Raw genomic sequence first — 6,984 nt, forward strand, 5'->3', positions numbered from 1 at the left:
ATTTTTCCGTCGCCATTAATATGAAAAAATCTGAAATTTTTTGAGACGACACCATGTTGCCGTCGCTAAAGGTGTTATTTGCGACGGCAAAAAATACTATCGCCAAAGAACTTTTATTGCGACGGGATAATACCGTCACTAAAAAAATATTTGAGACAGCATGATGCGCCGTCCCTAAAAGATTATTTGAGACGGCAATGTGGTGCCGTCTCAAAAAAAAAATTAAAAAAAAAATTATTAAAATTATTAAAATTACCTATATTAAATGAAAAATAATTGAAAAAGAAACCAATAATTACATAATAATATAAAAATTTCAGTATAAAAATAACAATCCATCCATAATACAAATATTCTTGCATTCATTCATTACAACACATTAGCAAAATTATCCCACTACATAATATTGTATAATACATACACAATGTTTAAATACATAATGTTGTTCACAATTCAAAATAACGTAAATCAAAAACAAAAGTCTCTCATGATTCTTCCGTGGATAACAAAAACAAAAGTAAATCGCAATCTCCACACGCCTGTATTCCACAAGAAGCAAACTGCTACTCGGGAAATATCTGGAAAAAAAAATAAAAATAATTAATGACAATATAATTATGTGTTAATATTTTAATTACAAAAAAAAACATAAAAAATTAACTACTATATAATTACAAAGATAATTAAGTAAATAATTTTGGATATTACGGATCTTAATAAGTACTGAACACTAACCAATCCTATTTTTGTGTATCAATACTATTAATATTGGACCCAAACAAAAAATAAAAATAATTAATGACAATATAATTACGTGTTAATATTTTAATTACAAAAAAACATAAAAAATTAACTACTATATAATTACAAAGATAATTAAGTAAATAATTTTGGATATTACGGATCTTAATAAGTACTGAACACTAACCAATCCTATTTTTGTGTATCAATACTATTAATATTGGACCCAAACAAAAAAACAATAATCATGCTACTGTGAAAAATCATAAGGTGGATGACAGCTGATGCAGCATTGACTCCATGAATGTCCCCAAAGGGACCACATATAGATGTCTCACCCTACTTAAGCAATGTTAACCATTCCTGTCCTATCTTAATTTATTTGCTAAAGGTGGTCAACAACAGATTAATTTGTTGCCATGCAATGTTCAAAGTGCATCACCAATATTCATCACAACTCAGTCTTACTAGTCACTTTAAACCTGCCCTAACAATTTGGACACTAATAATATGCCTTAGATAAGTAAAAACAATAATAACGCTAGGAACACCACCGGCAAAAAAAAAAAAATTCTTCTATATTTGTAAATTTTTCGAAGTTTGGAAATGGCAATGAGAGGAGGTTGTGGGTTATACCGGTGTGAAGATCACCGGTGTCATGGAGATCTGATGACCTATTACTATAAGAGAAGCCGACACCGGCAGGAGTTTCGAGGAACAATAGGTTTGCCACAGTATTCCATGAGAATTTGTTAAGATATAATCCTGCGGCTGTTTTGTTTATTCTGAAAGGTCCTATTTCCTCTGATGCACCATATGCCACAGAAGAGCATCCAGGACCTGCAATTTAACCATATATATAGAGAAATAAAACAAAGGAATAAAGTTAACATCAAGTGAAATCAACAAGTTTTAATCCCAAATGCCATATCAAAAGTGATCTATACTAATGTATGCACAATATAACACATTAGAAACTTATATGACACGAGTCTCTCGAGAAAGAATGATTTTTTCAATTTTTTGTTCTTTTATTTATTTTTATTTTTTTGTTTTTTGTTTGTTTGTTAGGAGGTAAGTAAGCAAAGAAAAAAATTTGCACTTTGTACCTGACCGAACTCAAATTCAAACCACATGACAAAAGCTTAGGCCGTGGTGAGACATAACAGAGGCTACTTAGAATTAATATCTTTCCTGTTCTGCCATTTAGCACCACCCAAAAAAAAAAAAATAAGGATAAATTATCTAACTTTTTCTTGTTCCGTTAATGATAACGAACAAATAATTTTAACTTGAAACAATTAAAATATGAGTACTGAACACTAACCAATCCTATTTTTGTGTATCAATTCCTAACATGGTCAACCCATCAACATCTAAAATGAAAAAAAAAAAGGAAAAAAAGTCCACAACGGCTGTTGGAAGAGGTATGCATGATTGTAGTGGTAGAAAATGTTAAGCTATTTTCATCCAGATAAAAACACTGACACAAAGTTGTTTGATCATAGGTTGAGAAATATATATCAGCGGCAACATTGTTGCCTCCTTAACCACTTATAGCGACCCCGGTCTTTTCCCATTTGATTATTGTATCCGGACTTAGGTTCCGTAGATTCCGTCATTGTATAATTGTTGTTGTCATTCATTATTTTCTTATTTTGAGTCTTGGGTTGTGTTGGGAAGATTTGGAGCAGGTTGGTTGAGCTTAAGAACCAAGTCTAGTTGCCCAGATTTTGGCTTGTCCGCTCGAGCGGGGGTTTGGACGCTCGAGCGGGGAATACAACCGTCCAGTATATCCTGTGTAATGTCGGCCGCTCGAGCGGGGGATTGGACGCTCGAGCGGGAAGTCGTGAGTGACGCTCGAGCGGGGAGTTGGGAGCTCGAGCGGGGACCTGTCTGCAAAAACTTCTGGGAGTGTGCATTCGCCGCTCGAGCGGGAGTTTGGCCGCTCGAGCGGAAGTCTGTGAGTGGCGCTCGAGCGGGGGTTTCCACGCTCGAGCAGAGCGACTGGTATAAAAATCCGAGATCCGACTTTCTGGATCATTTTTTTCATCTCCTTTTTGTTTTAAAACCCTAGAACCGTCTTCTCCCTCTCCCTACACACCTTCTCTCTTAGGTTTGATCTATTTAGAGTGTATTTCTACCCTAAGTCCTTTGTTAAAAAGATAGAGTGGGTCGAGGGCTTCCGTTTAATCTGAACAATCTTGGATTTGGAGCACTTTGGTTTTCATCATCTTCTCCATTCGAGTTCTTTTCTTCAAGGTAGGGATTTCCTACTCCATTTTATAAGTTTTGTTCTAAGTTTTGGTATTTTGTTAAGTTGGAGTTACTTTGATAATTTTGGGAAAAACCCTAGTTGTATTAATAAATTAATTTGTATAATTATTTCATGAAATTGGGAAATTTATTGCTTAAATGGTGTAGTTGGTTAATGTAAATCACTCGCCCATTGAATTGTTATTATATTTATTTCCAGTCTAGAAATAACTGTTTTGGGCTATCGGTGGAGGATAGTCGTGATTGTTGTAGGCAATGCATGTGGATTAGGTATAACTGAAACTAATCACATTGGTTGAGTCATTAATCTTGACAGTTGAATTACTACAGACATTATGTGTATTGATTGTGTGATGTATGTGTTATGTGTTTACATACTGTGTGTTGTGTGGGAGGAGATAGGGGATGTACTCCACAGTTTAGGGGAAGATAGGGGATGGACCTCTAAACCGGATTTTGTTTGGGAGGAGATAGGGGATGGACTCCATTAGCATCACTTTTATGTGTGCTTATTTTATAGAAGTGTTTTATTGATACAGCACTAAAATGTGTATCAATCTGGAAGTATGAAGTGTTTTGATTTGAGCTTGAGACTCATTTGTTTGTTGATATTGGAAGGGTGTGAATATGATATATGTAATTCACTGTTGTAAGTTTGGCCAGGTTCTGAGCCATGTTGATAAAATTGGAAAGTAAATTGTATCTTAGACAATAGTGTCATGAGACTGTAAAATGAAGTAATTGATTATCTTGGTTAACCATCTGTCAAATGCTATTGCTTTATTCATTTCTTATATGTGGTTTAGTATGTTTCTACTGGGCTGTGGCTCACCCTTTATGGGAACATCATTTTCAGGTTCAGGTGATAAACTACCTCCAAGGACTTAGCTTGGGAGGGTTTGGCTTTTGGCTTTGAAGAAGACTACCTTTAGTTAATTGTCTTTATTTATTAGTCCATGTAAACATTCAAGCCTAGGGCTTTTCTTGTATTGAGTTAGAACTCATATATTTTGTATTCAAGTGTTGGCTTGGAAAGATGTAAGCCTGTAGGGCATTTTATTCGATGTTACATGTAATGCTTTTACTTAGTAATACTCTGATGAATGAATTAATAAAATGTTTTCACTAAATAATACATGTCAATGATATATATATATAATGGGTTTATTTTGAGGGCGTGACACCACTTCTCATATCCACTTCTGGAAACACCAAACAGTGGCACATTTTGCAATGTTACACTAAAAATTATTAGATAATAGAATGATTGAAAGCCCAGCCAAGCTAAAGGAAGCAACAAACACTTACATTGGAAGAAAGGCTATGTGTTCTACACTTGTCATCCCAATACATCATGCCGATTCGATAGTTGCTGTATACTAAGCACCCTGCGGATGATTAAAATTGGACACGGTTCATAAGAAAGGAAGATGTTTATCTTTAATAAATGATCTGTTTACAATTTTAGAAGTTGTCCACTTACTGAGCACAGGTCATGACTTATTTCATCAAGTGTCTTCTTTGGCTTCTGATGTATGATCTGAATCAGGGAACAGAAAAATCAGTATCACATTAACAAATTATTACTTTGGGATGATTAAAAAGGGAGGGTTTTCCAAAAAAAAATTCTAGAAAACTTACATTCCTCTGTTAAATGTAATTGACATAACAAACAATGCTGGAAGCATTTGGGCACTCCGAGCATGGGATGCAAATTAGCTTGTCAGGTATGCTTGAGCTCATCCCAAGCTGAACCTGCATATTGAAAATATCCCTTTTCTTTTGTAGGGGGAGTGGGGGAAAAAATGGGAAGAAAAATTACCAAATTACAAGAATCAAAACATGATTACCTCATCAGTTGCCTTGTAACACCAATGTTCCAATTCAGCCAATACTGTATTGAGCCTTACAGTATATTCTTCTTTTTGGTAATAAAATGCTTTTAAAGGAAAAAAATTTACAGATTATTAATCAATTATATCCTTCACTGTTCCTTGTGAATAACATATCAACAACTCCAAATGTTCCAACAAGAATCCGATACAACTAAAAACTATTCTTCAATGACAACTCCCTCAAACATAATGATGAACTATTCTCAAACCATTCACCCCATAAGGCTTCTACCTATGTAGCACGGACACATCCCCTAAGGCAACGTTTGGGTGTCGAACACGTGTCGGACACGGACACGCGGTGGACACGTGTCCGACACTCTACCCAACGTGTCCCTGTTTTTTTTTGAATTTTTGCAGCCGGACACTCGTTTGGACACTGTTGGACACGCTATGGACACGTTATGGACAGAGAGGGAGAGAAACCCTAACCTGTTACAGAGAGAGAGAGAGAGAGAGAGAGGGTGAATAACCTGTTAAAATGGAGCCCTAGATCAGGTATGTTCTTCGATTCTTCAAATCTCTCATTCGATCTTCTTCTTTTCTTCTGTTTTTCTTCATCTTTCTTCGTTTCGTCTGCGTCGTCTTCCTCGTCTGTGTCGTCCTCCTCGTCTGTGTCATCTCCCTCTCTGCGCTCTCTCTCTCCCTCTACGGTGTTTCGGCCCTCTCCTCCGACTATCGATCGCTATCTGCTCTCTCTCTCTCTCTCTCTCTCTCTCTCGCTCTCGTGTTTCGACGTTTGACCATCGATCGCTTTATATATCATGTACTAATAATATATATATCATTTACTAATAATATATATAGATATATATATATATATATATATTTATATCCTAATAATAATAGTATATATATTATATACTAGATATATATTTGAACAAAAAAAAAAAATTTCTTTTTTTTTTTCTTTTCCTTTTTTCTATTTTTTAGATATTATATTTGTTTAAATAAATTATTTTTATTTATAAAAAAAATTTAATTTGTGAAAAATATTTGATATTAAAATAAATAAATAATATTTATATTTTTTAATTTTACATATAATAAATAAATAAAATTATATATATTGAACGTGTCCTCAGCGTGTCGTGTCCCCTATTTTTTGAAAATTTGCGTTTTCGCGTGTCCGTGTCGTATCCGTGTCGTGTCGCGTGTCCGTGTCCGTGCATCATAGGCTTCTACAGTTCAGATACTAAAGCAGATTTGATGATCTATGAATCACACAAGGCAAGACCAGTAAATATATATATTGCTCCTGTCTAAGCAAACTATACTTTATCCATTGGACTTCAAATTTACTTGTAGAGAGACTCTACTTAGCTTACTTTATTCATCAAAGTATGCCCTTTCTCTTAGCTAAGTAAGTTGTGGGCAAAATACCGGTGGGCTTTGAGTTACTGCTAGCAAAGGAGATACAGCTTGAGTTTTTTCTTTGTGGATCAAGGCATCTCTTGATTCCTACACCTGGGCTTGTTGCGATTCACAACTACGATTTTCTCATTAGCCTTTTAAAAAATTAGTTGCCTGGACATGATATTTGCAGCAATCAAAGCCACCATAGTTAATACCCAGACAATGGAATTCATATGCCATGAACTTAGAGATTTACAAATTAGAAGTACCATCTGATTTGAACACTCAGCTGCAGAAACCTTGACTCCAACAAGGTCTAAAACATTTTGGTAAATATATGCTCATGAATATATTCTTCTATAATTTCAATCTCTCCTTCCACAGTTCTCTGAAAACATGCTCATGAATATATAATAATGTAGTGAAAAGATCATCTGAAAAACAGACTAGATGAAACAGTCTTCAATCCCAAATTATAAGGGCTCAATAACCATTGTGCATCAATTAAGAAGTCCACTAGGCTTAAAGCAAAAATGGAATATCAGATTTTAGAGGGGTAGGGGTGAGTCCGTAAACTATAGAAGGAAGAATATGACATGTCAGGATATTATCAATCTCATTTTGTATAAAGCACAAGTAACAATCTATTGATGTGAGGTACCTACAGTATATGGCTAAAGCGCCCACATTTAATTGAACTAACAACTAGCTAGCA

General features: G+C 34.9%; 1 long non-coding RNA gene across 1 annotated transcript; it reads right to left on the reverse strand.

The window, feature by feature from the left end:
• Window positions 1-399: 399 nt before the first annotated feature.
• Window positions 400-4,957, reverse strand: LOC145801676 (uncharacterized). Its single transcript, XR_014343321.1, has 5 exons — window positions 4,660-4,957; window positions 4,502-4,558; window positions 4,327-4,406; window positions 1,378-1,581; window positions 400-578 (listed from the first exon to the last, which is right to left on the reverse strand). It is a non-coding gene; the product is annotated as an uncharacterized LOC145801676 (long non-coding RNA).
• Window positions 4,958-6,984: the final 2,027 nt, after the last annotated feature.

The sequence above is a fragment of the Camellia sinensis genome, chromosome 10 (genome assembly GCF_055761805.1).
Source record: "Camellia sinensis isolate YWXY chromosome 10, ASM5576180v1, whole genome shotgun sequence".
Lineage (NCBI taxonomy): Eukaryota > Viridiplantae > Streptophyta > Magnoliopsida > Ericales > Theaceae > Camellia > Camellia sinensis.